This window comes from Pteropus alecto, unplaced genomic scaffold (genome assembly GCF_000325575.1).
Source record: "Pteropus alecto unplaced genomic scaffold, ASM32557v1 scaffold21, whole genome shotgun sequence".
In the NCBI taxonomy this organism is placed as follows: Eukaryota; Metazoa; Chordata; class Mammalia; order Chiroptera; family Pteropodidae; genus Pteropus; species Pteropus alecto.
The window spans coordinates 16,555,792-16,570,727 of NW_006436282.1; the positions used below are offsets into that span (position 1 = coordinate 16,555,792).

The 14,936-nt window shown below is 41.9% G+C and overlaps 1 pseudogene; it reads right to left on the reverse strand.

Annotated features, from left to right (window-relative positions):
• Positions 1-9: 9 nt before the first annotated feature.
• On the reverse strand, positions 10-2,929 carry LOC107195688 (annotated as a pseudogene).
• Between the last annotated feature and the right edge of the window lie 12,007 nt (positions 2,930-14,936).

The following is a 14,936-nucleotide window of genomic DNA, read 5'->3' on the forward strand; positions in this document are numbered from 1 at the left end:
CAAATAACATCAGTAGCATGACTTTCCTTCATGTTAAAGAAGATTCTCTTAAAAGAAGAAATAAGTTTTTAAAGGGTGAAAATTTTTATTTTTAGGACCTAGAAGGCATTTTCCCCTCATAGTTTTGTTTCCCTTCAATTTTGTCTGTCTCTTGGACCACTATTTGAGTTCTCTTCAACAATTTTAGGCTAACTTTTATCTTAGCCTTATTTTTTCATAATTCTGTTTATTCCTTACATTATCAAGTGATTGGATTGTAAGAGGAATAGAAAATGTGATCTCATTCACATACTGTATGTAGAAGGGTCAAGATTCAAAGCTCTGTTTCTAGAGCATTTATTAAAATTCTCAGACATGCTTGGATCCCCCTGTGTCCTCAGATGGAGGGAGTAATATATATCTTAAAATTGCTTGATCCAAGAAACCAAAGACCTGTCTTGAGTTGAGGCACATGTGTCAGAGCTCTGTGCTCCTTTCTCAAGCCTCAAAAATTACACAGCTAGCACTGCAAGAACAGTTACCTAATGTAGATCTGGTATTGAGCTGTTTTTTTTTTTTTTTTTATTGTCCATGGAGACATTTTATTTGCACATATGTACTATATCTCTAGAAAAAGAATCCCAAGATTTTCCCTCCTGTGCGTTTTCATCTTGCTTTTTCATGGTCCATGATGCCTGCTGAAGTGGTCAGTATAATGAAACCAAACTGACAGGGCAGGAGCACGTGGTTCTGCCATTTTTCTAGATATTTGAGTTGCACATCAAATCTGAGGCTGATCCACGCTTGTTTCACCTGCGCGTGAAGTTCACAATTTTCCCAGCTCTGTGATCATCAATGATTTCAAATTCACCAATGTAACCACGCTTCGTCATCACAGTTAGAAACCGCACGACGACTTTGGAGCACAGCCTAATAAACACCTGGCGTTAGCCTCTCTTTTCAGCATTGTTGAGGCTCCTGGGCGCATCGGCCAGCACATTCATACTCACCATTATGGTGGCAGGGAAAGATGGAAAGAGCTAAGCTGATTGTTAAAGCGAAAATAAAACCTTACCTAATAAAAGATACGCACACCAAATGATTTTAGCATCTATGCGAATGATAAAGTCCTCAGAGAATCCGGATTCTCTGTTACACTTTTTGAAGAACTATGTGGCTCCCACGAACTGTTCTGGAATCCTAGCATTTGAGATCGAATCTGTACCTGAGGGCTTCATGTTTGAATCCATCCTTGGTGTAGAGATGATAAATAGACTCTAAGTTCCTGCATTGGCCTCCAGCTCTGAAGACTTTCCAGTGTTTATTCCAACTTGCAATTGACCCAGAATTTTCCTTCCATGATGCGATGAACCCTACACTCCCATAGCTTGGTTACAAGCTTACCAGGCTCCCTTGGGTCCCGACTGAACTTCCCAGTGTCCTGGAGCCCTGAGGATGCAGGCAAGGGTCCAGTGTTTCTAAACGTGCCTGATTATAATGATCACATGGATACTTGTCAGTATATTCACTGCACTAGGCCTGGGAATTTGTGTTTTCTACCAAAGCTTCCACGAGATCACTCAAGCAAGTTTGGGAAACAGGAGGCTAAACCAGCTGGCTGCATTTAGGCTACTTAGTAATATATGAGATTTGGGAGTTTTGACTTAGTTATTGAAGTCTGTTTTCTATGCTGACTCATGCAATGTGGTGAACTTAAGGAGATCCAAAGTTGTCAAATAGTACAGTTATCAAAAAGCACAAATAAATGTTTCGGATTACTTAAAAGTGTGAGAAGCTAAAGCAAAGAAGTCCACAAAGTGGAAGCCAGCAGTGTGCATGCTTACTGGTATCAGGAGTCTGAGAAGGCTAGGAACTTCTAATCCTAGACTCAGGGGCAGCAGGGCTCCAGAAAATCAAATAGGTCACAATGGATGGTGGCCAGGCATAAAGGTAGATCGAGTCAAGACCCTGAGAGGGAGTAAACGGGAAAAGGCAACCACGAGAGCATGTGCCATCTGAATTTATTCAGTGAGGCAAGAACCAGTTCTAAAAGAGCTGGTCTAACGGAAAGGTGTACCCCAAAATAAGCAAAATCAGCCTCCCTTCACACTGCTGCATCAGCTGTCCCTTTCACCTAGGACTTAGAGCAAGTGACAGAATTGCAAATAAGGTTTTATTACAAGCAAACTGATTTGACTAGATTATCTGATCATAGATTAGAAGGGGAGAAGTGTAACCGGTGAGAGCTGATCTAGAAGGGGAGAGATAAAAGGAGCTGATAGTAAGACTGTAAAAGGCATAACATGATTTAGTTACACAGTATCGTTTATAAGAGTAAAATAATTCAACCTCTTCTCCAATGAGAGGAAATCAGTTGATTTGTAGTAGATTCATATTGGAATACTAAACAGCCTTTCTAAATGACCTAGAAGAACAGGGAGTAACTTGGAAAACTTTCATTCTGTAGTCAGTGGGCACAAAGCCTGTTAGGAAATAGCATGTACAATGTGATCCAATTTGGGGAAAAGTATATCTATAGGGAGGAAACCCTAAAAGTTAATAATAGCTTGGATTTGGTTTTTATTTTTCAATTGTGGTTAAAAAAATACATAACATCACATCTACCATCTTAACCATGTTTAAGCATATATAGTTCAGTAGTGTTAAGGAGTGTGCACAGTATTCACATTGCTGTGCAACAGATCTCTAGAACTATTTCATCTTGTCCTCCTCCCCTCCCTCCCTGGCAACCATATTTCTACTTTCTGTCTCTATGATTTTGACTACTCTAGATGCCTCAGATAAGTGGAATCAAACAATAGTCCTTTTGTAACTGGCATATTTCACGTAGCATAATGTCCTCGAGGTTCATCCATGTGGTAGAATGTGAGAGGATTTCCTTCTTTTTAAGGTTGCATAATATTCCCTTGTATGTATGAACCACATTTTCTTCATTTATCTGTCTGGAATTTGGGTTGCTTCTACCTCTTGGCTACTGTGAATAATGCTGCAATGAACATGGTGTGCAAAGATCTCTTTGAGATCCTGATTTTAATTCTTTTGCACATATACTGAGAAGTGAGATTGCTGGATTATATTTATCCTCTTTGGAGTTTTTTGAGTTTCGTGGATTTGTATATCCATATCTATTCTTGGATTTTGGGAAGTTTTGGGCCATTATTTTTTCAAATAGGCTCTCTGCCCATTTTTTCCTTCTTCTGGGACTTCCATAATGTATATGTTGTTTGGTTTGATGGTGTCCCATAAGTCCCTTAGGCTCTCGTCATTTTTCATCCGTCGTGTTTTTTTTGTTGTTTTTTGTTTTTTGTTTTGCTCCTATGCCTCAGTAATTTTGAAAGTACTGTCTTCGAGTTCACCAAACATTTTTTTTTTTCTTTTTTTGGCCTGGGCAAGTCTGATCTTGAGTCCCTCTAGTGATTTTTTTTTTTTTTTAAGTTCAGTTTTTGTTTTCATTTCCAGAATTTCTCTTTGGTTCTTCTTCATAGTTTCTGTCTCTTTGCCAATAGTCTCATCTTGGTCATGCACTGTTTTCCTGATTTTGTCGAATTGTCAGTCTGTGCTCTCTTTTAATTCGTTGAGCATCCTTATGATGGTTATTTTGAATTCTTTGGTAACTCGTGTGTCTCTGTTTCTTTATGGTTAGTTTCCGTAGATAAAATTTGTTCCTTTAAAAAAATGAAATAAAAATAGAATAAATTTGTTTCTTTAAAATGGGCCATGTTCTCTTCTTTCTTTGTATATCTTTTTACCATCCGTTGGGATTTCAGCATTTAAAAATTCAGCCATCTCTCCCAGACTTTGCAGTCCAGTTTCATACAAGGAGGACTATTCTCCATTCAGCCCTGCTAGAGATTCTGGAGACCCCTCAAACCTTTTCTGGGGGTGCTTCCTCTCTGGGCCTGTGCGTAGTCTCCTAATTGAAGAAGTTTGCCTTTCTCTACTCAGGAGCTCTCCCTGGTGTCTCTGTGATACTGTGGCCTCAGTTGCGCTAAAGTATGAAATGGTACTGGAGCTCCACCTGGTGTTTGTCTCTGATACTGCAGACTCTGGTGCACGTTGATCACTCTCAGAGGCCAAGCTCCAAACGTGGCTCCTGCTTCTTGTCGGTACTTGGATTCAGGCAAGAGAGAAACTTGTCCTTTGGGCAGTCCACCTACAAGTCAGAACGTGAGAAGTGCATTCTACTCCTTTCCTCCCTTCCGGAGAAGATGGGGATCGGGTGTTTCCCCTCATCTCTCCACACAGTGCCAGGAACAGGGCTCTGGAGAGAGTGCCCCAAATTTTCCTGCCAGGCTTTGACATGGTTGGCTTTGTACTTGCCTGGAGTACAAAGGAACCTTTTAATTGGGTTCCAGATTTTTCACAGAAGCAATCGGTCCATGTATTGCTGTTAAATTCAAAGGTCCATGGAGGAAGAAGAATTGAGGGTTTCCTGTTCCACCACCTTGGAACCACCTCCAATAGCTCTGTTCTGCTTTTAATGAGCTTTTGCATATGTCAGACAGCATCCTAAGTCCTTTACATCTGTTAGTTAATGTAGTGCTCACAACCATATGATCTAGTTGCTATTATCATGATCCTCATTTTCTAAGTGAGAAAACCAAAATATGGAGATGTTAAATGACCCATCCAAGGTCACTCCACTAACAAGTGGTTAAATTGGAATTCACACACAAGACTTAGAAGCCCATGCTTTTATGACCATGAAGTACTAGATACTAGATTATGGAGTTTGGGTCTCTGTTTTGTTTTTGTTCGGGTAGTCGGTCGCTTATCGGCATTTTCTACAATACGCATGCATTATCCTTGTAATACATGTGTCTCCCACTTTCCTCATAGGTGTGTCATTTGTGGGATGGAGTGTAAGCATTTTAGATGCCGAAGGCTTAATATTTGCTTACATGAAATTCAGCCCCCTAAGATTCAAGATAAACAAAGTACTCAGAAAATACAGACCTATTATCCTCACCTCCCTCAGCTCCCAATTCCTTTTCCCTTTCTCTCAGCCAGGGAAGGGTGCATGAACAAGACTAAGATTTTCTCCCAGCTGGTTTGACGTTAGCTGCTTCTCTTCTTTCCAGTTCCGTTCTTTCAGTTCTGCCTTTCTACTTTTGTTTCCAGCACTGTTTAAAAGGAACAATTAAAAGCCTTAGAAAGGTGAGGGAATCTTTTTAAGAAGGATTTTTTAAAGGATGAAACAGATGAAAAAAGACTTTTCTTTGTCCAAAACATCAGTGTATGTTGAGAGTTATTATGAAAGAAAAAACTCGAGAGGCTCAACTTCGAAAATGCTCATGAAAGGCAAATTAATATAAAGATGCCACATCATGCCTATCAAATTAGCAAAAGTTAAAATCTGACAATCACAGGTGTCGAAGATGTGAAGTTGTAGAGACTTTGAGCTGTGCATAGGAGTGCGGACTGGTGCAAGCACTTCAGAGAGCAATTTAGCAATAGCTAGTGATGTTGAAGATGCTCATCCTGACAACCCAGCAGTTCCACTCCTCTGCAAAACCCTTGCTCCTCAAAGTGTGGTCCCAGGACCAGCAGCATCAACACCACCTGGGAACTTAATACGAATGCGGAATCTCGGGCTACATTTCAAACCTACCGAATCAGAGTCTGCATTTTAACGAGATTCACCAGATGGTTGCATGCATGTGAATTTATGAGAAACTATCGCATTTGGGAAAAGGAGACTTATACAAAACTATACATAGTATTGTTTGTGGTCACATTTCTCACGGCCTCTCGCTGGCTCTGACCAGGGCTTTGTGCCCATGTTGGGTCAGTCATGGAATCCACAAAGGCTCTTCTGACGTCCTGACCAAACTCTGATAGAAAAAGCTACTTCCTATTTAACAGCTGCATAACATTCCATTGCACAAATGGAATGTTTTTTACGGATGAATATTTGTGTCTTTTTTTTTCTAGAAATTTACCAACAGATAATGCCAAAATGTACTTTGCCCACCCACATATACACACAGAGTTTTCTTCACCAGCCTCATCAAACACGTGACTGCTGAATTGTGTTTTTTGCACTTTTAAGAAACTTTTCATCACACCACTAACAGGTCACATTGTACATTCCTATGACTATTTTGAGGAAGAGGAGTGGGGAAGGGGACTCTGGAGTCTGCAGCGTCTAGACTTTTTCTTCATTGTCTTTAGCTCATCAAATGTTCATCTGTCAATAAAGTGGCTCTTGGAAGCTTCCCGTAAAATTACAAAACAAAAAAAGCCTTCACACTTCTGTGGCACCCCCACTTGCCTTCTAATTTCTCTAGGTCACGGGATATGGGGGTAAGACAACTTTCTCTTAATCTGTCCTGCTTCATAAACTGTATCCACCATAACAGTTCAGAAGAACTGGTAAAAACCTCGAAATTTCCAATTTCCTTTCTTTTGCCATTTTCCAAGGGCTGCTATAACCCGAGCCACAGAGAGAGTTACTACCATGACCCTCCATCCTCCATCCCCAAAGAGCTAGCATCACCCCTAGACCAATGCCCGACTTCTCATTCCTTGTCTTCGTCCCCTGGCTTTGTGGTGAATGGCCTCGGCTGGCCCACGGTGCCCTCATCCTGCCAGCCCACCATCGTGAAGCCACGAGTCAGCACTTCTGGCTGACTGAGTGCAGCATCTCTCACAAGTGTGTTGTGTGTCCTTTCTGCTTCTGATGCCTGATTTTTTAAAAATAATCACTTTACAAACCTCTCTGGGCCAGCCTCAGTTTTCAAGTTCTGGAACTTAGCTCTAACACTGTCCAGATCTCCAGTTCTTACCTGATGACACTTCCCACCCTTGTTTTACTGCTGATAAGTAAGCTTTCTCTTCCTTGACCCTACAAAAAATTTGTTTTTCCATTTTTTTTTTCTCTTTTGGCTTCACATGCTTAGTTGTGCCATGACAAAACACCACCGATCTTGGTTTTTAGAATGGGGCTCTAAATGGAGGTCTTCTTCCTCCTTCTCCCTTCGTGCTCAGCATGGAGTCAAAACGGACTGAAAACCTTCTCTCCCCAGCCCCTTTCTGAGGAGTTCCCCACCCCCAGCAGTATTCTCAAAGTGGAACTCCCAGCCCGTTTTGAGCACAGTCTCCCCTCAGGCCACGACAGGTGCTGATACTTTATAAACAAAACGTTCTTTTACTGTCGCTTGGTAAACTGAAGGAACAGGTACTACTCACAAAATATAGAGAGAACTTATTTTAACTGTCCGCGTTGTTTCTAAAGGTCTTTACAAATACTGCACGGTTGGCGTTGGCAGACACGTTTGTTCTAAAGACTCCGTTTTACTAGAAGAAGGCTCAAAACAGAAACAGGAATGGTGTACAAGTTATAGCCGCTACCTGGTGATTATTTTGGTTTTCCAAAACATTTTTTTCCCCTAGGTCTATGTACATTAGTTATTCTTTATCCTGTGACAGTAGCACTTTATTGCATCATAGTTCCCTAATTCCCATTGAATCACGAGATTTAGAAGCAGAAAAGGAGTTATTCAACTCGAAACAAAATTTCCTGCTAAGTAATGCTTGAAGCAGAATTAAAAACGAGCTGGCCTACTTCCATTACCAAATTAAGAAGGTATAATCAATATGTTTGCTGATTTTGTTAAATGTGGGGGTCAATTACATTTATGGTATTCAGTATCTCAGCCTCTAATAATGTATGTATGTACATCTGACTCTTTTAAAGGACAGACTTTCTAACCTCACCCCCCCAAATCCTACTATAGCCAACAGTTCTCTAGGCAGCTCATGAGACCCAGGATTAAATTTCTCCTCCAATATGTCCCCAGGTGTGGCACATCTGCCACTGGAGGTATGTATGATAACTGTAGGAGATACGTGAGCACATTTAAAATTTTTCAATAGATTTCCAATGTTTGTTTTATAATGAGTCACTTTTCTATAGTTTATAGTAGATTGTTTTTCTATAGATAGAAAAAAATATATAGCTAGCACATCAAACTCCTGAATTTATGGATACTATTGCTTAGGATGAGATTAAAGTATCACTAGTAGATTCAAATATAAATATTAAGTAAAAACGATAATAAAAAGTCCATGGGTATGACAAAAACCATGAAGGTGGCACAAGAATGACCGAAGCCGAGAAGACCCTGCTCTCTCTCATGCTGCCTAAACACTGTGGTGCTTAAACAGAGTTCAGTAACGCGATGCCTGACCCTCATCCATTCTTTTTCCTGCAATACTCCAAATAATCCACCACACGCAAACTAAGTTAACGTGGTGACTGGCTTTCTGGGCCGCCCTGCTTCCTGCATAGCTGGTGGGCTAATTATGCTGCACTGGGTATCGGAGAAGGCTGTCGGGCATTCATCTGCTCAGTGAACAACCGTGAGTTGATTTGGGTTTGTTTCACTTTTGAGAAAGAGGAAGAGGGTGGTAGGGAGGAGCCCTGGGCAGCTGACCAGTGTCATGGGGCTTGCTGGCCCGGAGGCGTTTTAACACTGGGCTCTGGCCCTTGCAAGAGCAAATCCCATGACCCCATAGCACTGCTTGGTCATTGTTATGTCAGAATGCTCTGGTGAATAATACTGCTTAAGTGAGTAGGTCCTGAAAAATCTTTTTAGTTTATTGGGATTTTATGGGAAGAGGGCACTTGATCTTGTAAGATCTGATTTATTTTAATGATTGTCATTTATTTACTGAGTTATAACTTTTTTCTGGAAAGGATATGAGATGACTTACAAAAATACAAACCATAAGATAAAAGTTTAAACAAGTGGATGAGGAAAGCGGGGCAAAAAGAAAGTGAAGGTAGGAAAAAAAAAAAATGAAACCCAGAATGTGGACTGTCACCAACGCATGCAGTGTGGGCTCTACTCTTGCTAGTGGCGATGACCGAGTTGGAGCAAGCCAATCCACAATATCCGTCACACTGTCCAAGGAGTTGGTTTTGGGGAGAAAATCAGAGTTCCATTCCAAACATGGTAACTTTAAGGTATCTTTTAGATATGCTAGTAGAGATGGATAATAGGCAGGGAAATAAAATGTAATATAATGTAGTGGTACAACACAGATTCTGGGACCAGTCTGCTTGGGTTTATGTTATATGTACATTATTTTTAGCTGTGTGACATTGGGCAAGTTATTTTACCTCTCTGTGCCTCAGTTATCATCATCTGTAAAATAAGAATGGTAATAGTATCTGCCTGAGTAGAGTTATTATGAGGCTTAAATGAGTTAGTTTTTAAAGTTTTGAAAACAGTACCTGTCACAAAATAAGTGCTATCTATGTGTTTGCTATAATCATCATTATTTTAATTAATAATGTACAAATACACAATGCAAATTGTGCTTATTTTAGTGTTTTTGTTATTATCGTTATTATTATTACTCTTGCTATTTACGTATCTGAAATTTAGGAAAAAACACCAGGCTGGAGACCGTTTGGGAGTCATCAGCATGTAGCAGGCCTTTAAAGCTATGAGACCAGATGAGCTCACCGAAGGAAGGCGTGTAGGTAGAGGATTGGAGCACTGTGACATCTGGGGGTCGAGGAGATGAGACGGAACCAGCAAAGGAGACTGAGGAGGAGGAGGGAGCAGGAGAGTGCAGGGTCCTGGAATCCAAGAAAAGAGTGTTTCAAGAAGGAGGCAATCGGCTGTGTCTGATGGTGCTGTTGGGTGGAGGAAGATGAACACTGAGAAAGGACCATCAGATTTGACAATACAGCGGTCGCGGTGGCCTTGACAAGAGCTGTGCCACTGGAATGGTGGGACAGACCCCCTGTAGAAATGGTTTCAAAAGAGAATGGGAAGAGAGGTTGTGGACATGGTGAATGTGGGCATTCTTTTCAGGAACTGTGCTGCAAAGGACAGTAGCCGGCTGGCAAGGGCATGGGAATCTCAGTCCTGTAACCACAAGAGACTGAATTCTACCAATGATATGAGCTTAGAAGACTAGACCCTGGGGGCTAGGAAGGAACACGGTCCAGCTGACAACTTAACCACAGCCTGTGCGACGCTGAGCAGAGAATCCGGCTAAGCTGTGTGTGAACTCCTGACCCATAGAAATTAGGAGAGAATGAATTCATGCTGTTTTAAACCGTTAAATTTGTGGTAATTTGTTACACAGCAATAGATAATTGACACAATGAACTAAGTATAAAGTGATATTAAGGAATTATTAACATAACTGTTACAATTTGAAGGTACAGAAAATATTCTTGTTTTTCAAGTGACGTACTGAAGTATGCAGGAAGCGTCTGGGGTTTGTTTCTACCATTAAAATAATGATAGAAATAAACAAATGAAAAAATATAAAGAAAATATGGCAAACTCTTAGTAATTATTAGATCCAGGCAATGGATATACAGAGAATCATTGCATTATTTTGTTTTCATGTACATCTGAAAATTTTTTTTATAATAAAATGGTTACATCTATAACTATGTGTGTCTAGAGGGAGAGTTCAGTCTTACAGCTCCTTTCTCCTCCTCCTCCTCCCTCTTTATATTTTTTCCCAAGTGTCCCTTTCATTTGTCTCACTTACAAGAGTGTCCCCTCTTGGCCTGCTGTCTTTCTGAAGGATGTATTTATTAAAGCCTATTTTCAAAATCCTCTCTTCTTAAACTTGAATTAAACCTTTAAACTTTAGCCTTGTGTGTCATGGGGTCCAATGTTAGCTGACCTAAGGAGACAGTTACGAACTCTGAGCAGGTCTGGCTGAGCCTGCGAGGGCTGAAGTATCATTGAACAATGGCCCCTATTCGCAGCAGGGCTGCCTTTCAGGGGGCCTGGCGTGCTCTCCTGGTGCCAGCCCAGCTGTCTTTTTCACCATTCTGAGTTCTGCGGCCACCTCAGCTGAGCCTGGGGCCTTAATTCTTCCTCGGAAACCGATTCCTTCGACAGAAGCCACATGTTCCGCTCAGGCCTCATCTGACAGCTGTGGCCCCTGGCTTGGCCCCACAGACATTCAATGTCCCCTTTCACGGGCTCTGGGATGCTCTTGCCAGGGAAGTCCACTTCCTTTACGTGTCTCTTTTTTATGGTGTCACTCTTTCTTGACCTTGAGTGGTCATGCCAATTCCTTGCACTCTCGATGAAAGGACTCAGGGGCAGAGAACTTGAATCAATGGGGTCTTTTCATTTTTGAACATCAGTAAACAGTGCGAATCAGTTCAATGAGTTCAGACTGAGTTATTTCCATGCTTGCTGCAGTCTCTACCCAGCATCCATCCCACTGAAATGCCTCTTGTTGTCTCCATAGCTAATAAAGAATGTTGCTCTTTCTTCTTGGTTTGAACACAATCCAAAACATTGGCCTGAAAGATCGATTTAACGCTGCGGAGCCCCGAACACAAAAATCTTTAACTTTCCCTTTTGTACAGCTCGCCGGCACCCCTCTCATCATTTTCTTCCCTCGTTGAGTTATTCTGCTCCCTGACCGTGTTTTTATCGGTCTGGTAATGTAAAACGCAATCATTTGTTTTCCGGACTAATGAAGACATGCCCAAATCTTTTCCATTGACCACGTTACACATAAGATAATCAGAGAGTAAGAGGTTTGATTAACCTGCTAAGCTGTCATAGTTTTACCTCCATCCAAAAGGCCCCGTCTCACATTTGTCACAGCATATTTCACGGCACCAGCAGAGAACATAGCCCTCCATATTTTTCACCAAAAAAGTAGTTGGGGGTAGATCAATTTATTGAGAAATAAAACCATATACAAATATTCCTGAAAGAAAAGATTTTAAGGCAAAAAAAAAGAAAAAGCTGTATATTGTCCCCTGTAAGACTGAACATCTCCGTATTTTCAAAAAGTTAAACCTTTTATAATTAAACCATTAAAAATGAGAACGTAAGTTAAGTGGTAAAGGTGAAATAGCTTCACCAGATACTGCCAACACCTAGTGAAACCCTCAGGCCAGTGAGAGGATTTATTGGCAGATTCTGGAACCAAAATGCAGGGGTTCAAATCCCAGTACTGACTAGTTGTGTGACCTCTCTGTGCCCTAGTCTCTTCATCTAAAAAATCAGGACAATTAGAGTACCTATCCCAGGTGGGTGGTTGTGAGATTTAAAACACTTAGGTCATTGTCCAGCATATGAAAAGCAATCATCACTGCCATCACCATTGCTGTCCTGCCAGAATAACCTTTCTGCAACTCTGCCCTGATCCTTGCTCACACTCTTACTCGCTAACATTCACCCACACCTGACAAAAACCTCTGGCACTTTTTTCACGCATCAGGTGAGCTGCCATTGCCCCCGAGGAGGAAGTTACCTTGCCGTGGCCAGACAATCACCGAGCTTTCACTCGGAACACAAGAATGATCAAGAAACCTCAGGTCGCAACACGAAACAGATCTGGTTTTTCAAGATGCTCGTCAACGTCTGTTTTTAATATTCACCCAGATGAAGAGAGTTGATTTTACTCCTCCGTTTGAAGCACGTTCTCACTAATCTCCGCCTGAGTCCGTGCCTTGCTTTCTCTTTGATTCTGTTCTTCACTTTCCTCACTCCCTTACCTGCCCCCCACTCTCTGCTTCCCGGCGTTTGTGCAAAGGGCGTGTTGTGGTGGTGAGCGCGAGTGTCTTTAAGTGTAATGTTCTCCCTACAGCTTAAGATCATGTCGCTGTGAGGACTTTCATGTTCCTCTTCTCCTTACTGCTTGGTAGCCCACGCTGCCCATTCTAACGTTTCACCCTCCCCTTCCTCAGGTGACAAACACCCAGCTTGCCCCCAACCGTCCTCTAACAGCAAACCGGGAAAAAGAGGGGTTCTCGAGAGGAAGTATTGGGAAATCTTGCTACTACATGGAAAAACAAAATAAAACTAAATCCCTCACATGACACTACACGCAAAGTGAACTCTAGATCAATTTAAGGCCAAAATCTAGATGCTGACACAATGGGATTAATGCATGAAAGTGTGGGTGAATGTCTCAGTGACCTGGGGGAGGAGTGGGATGGAGCACTTCTCAAACCACATCTCACATGCATAAAAGTTCTTGAACGCTTTTTCCATTCACACCGGTTTTCCAGTCCTCTCTTACCTCTTGGTCATCTCTTCTCAACTGCTGAGGGATTTTCTTTCGTTTAAGGACAAAAGTAGAAGCACAACAAAACTTTAAAGCCTGTCTTTCCCCTACTTTCTGTCTTCCCTACCTATAAATCTAAAGATGGCATTTTTTTCCAAGGTTCTTCCTTTTCCCAGACAGGAGTCAGTGATCTATGAGCGAAATCCAGCCTACCTCGTAGTCTTGTATGGCCTGCTAAGAAAGTTTTCCACATCTTTAAATCGTTGAGGGGGAGAAAAAAAACAATACACTTGAACCATAGTGTATGGAAACACAAGTTTCAATGCCCATAAATAAAGTTTTATTGGAACTCAGCCACACTCACTCATTTACACATGGTCTACGGCTGCTTTCCCACAACCGCAGAGCCAAGTAGCTGTGATAGAGGCAGTATCGCTCACAGAGCCTAAAGTATTTACCCGCCGGCCCTTTCCTTTTTTAAAAAGTTTGCCAACTCCTAAACCAGAGGGAATGTCCCTTGAGGATGGGAATTATATCCAGAACCTCTTTTATTTCCTTGATCACTTCACCCAGGGCCTTGCAGGGAATCAGTGCAAGTTATAACCCTTAGGACTCCTTTCGGTTTCAAGTGACAGAATACCCTACTGATAGGGTAGGGTATTTAATTCTCTCATCACAAGAAATCCAGAGATGGGACTGGCGTCGATTCAACAGCTCAGTGATGGCAGCTCAGGGCCCCAGTCCCCTGACCCCTTGGCGTTGCAGAGAGTAGCCATAGCTCCTCGTCAAGTTACACATTCAAAGGCAGAAAACAGGCAGCAACATGGCAAAGAACTTGACCTACTCTACCCTCCTCTTACAGAAGAGAAAAAGATTTCTCTAGGCCCCCAGCACACTACCGTTTGTGGCATTAGCCAGAAGTGGATCACATGCTCACTTAGATGAGAGGCTGGACCCTGCCTCCCTTGAGAACTAGAGACCTCCATCCCAAACTCAAACAGCACCAGAAAATGAAGAAGAAGAAGATGGCTTTGGGGGAGGCAATACATAGTGTCTTGCCCAAGGTTCACTAATAGTGAGGCTGATGTTTGACCTTGGAAAGGCAACCCAGAAATTCGAATTATTTTTTAGGAGTGGAACCAAATAGGTTAATCTCAACCTTTCTAAAGACCGATAACTCTTTTTAAAAGAGAATAACTTTTCCAAATAGTTCCTCATGATTTTCAAACCATCCAAGCACTGAAGTTAGCTGAGTAGCTTTTATAAGTTCTTATAAGGCCTTATAAGTTGTCTTTATAAGGCCTTATAAGTTTTATAAGGCCTTTTCTAATAAAATTTAACATTTCACGGTCAGGACCCTTTTGCTGCTGGACAAAATCACGTGGCGTGAAGCCAAATATTGAATAGGGTCCCGCCGTTGTCAGGCAGTGAAAACTCACATTCATAATGGCTGGCTCATCAGGATCGCTAGAGTGGTCTTTTGCGATGGTTAAACCAGCAACCAAACAGAATGATAGCAATGGCTTCCAACCAAAGTATGCTACTGTGTGCGGAAAAGAAACATCAGAATGTGAACCCACAGCGTCCAAGGAGACATGACACCAGTGCCTGGCATGGGATCCCGGCCATCGTGAGTCAGAGTCACGGGCTCCGGGAGCGAGCCATGGCAGGTGGCTCCTTTGGTTCTCAGCCTCGCAGGACCGTTTCGTGTTCTGTTTATGAACACCTGAGTCAGCAGATGAGCACCTGAAGGCACGGGCGAACGAGGACTAACAAGAAAAGTCATGCAACTTTTAAAGCCTGTAAAGAGAGAGTTATGACATGGTGGTTTTTATATACGTCTTTAAAATTTGGCTGCTCGGCTTCCTCCTGTATCAGCGTTTCCCAGCTTCTTCAGTCTGTGACTTCGTGGAATCTGT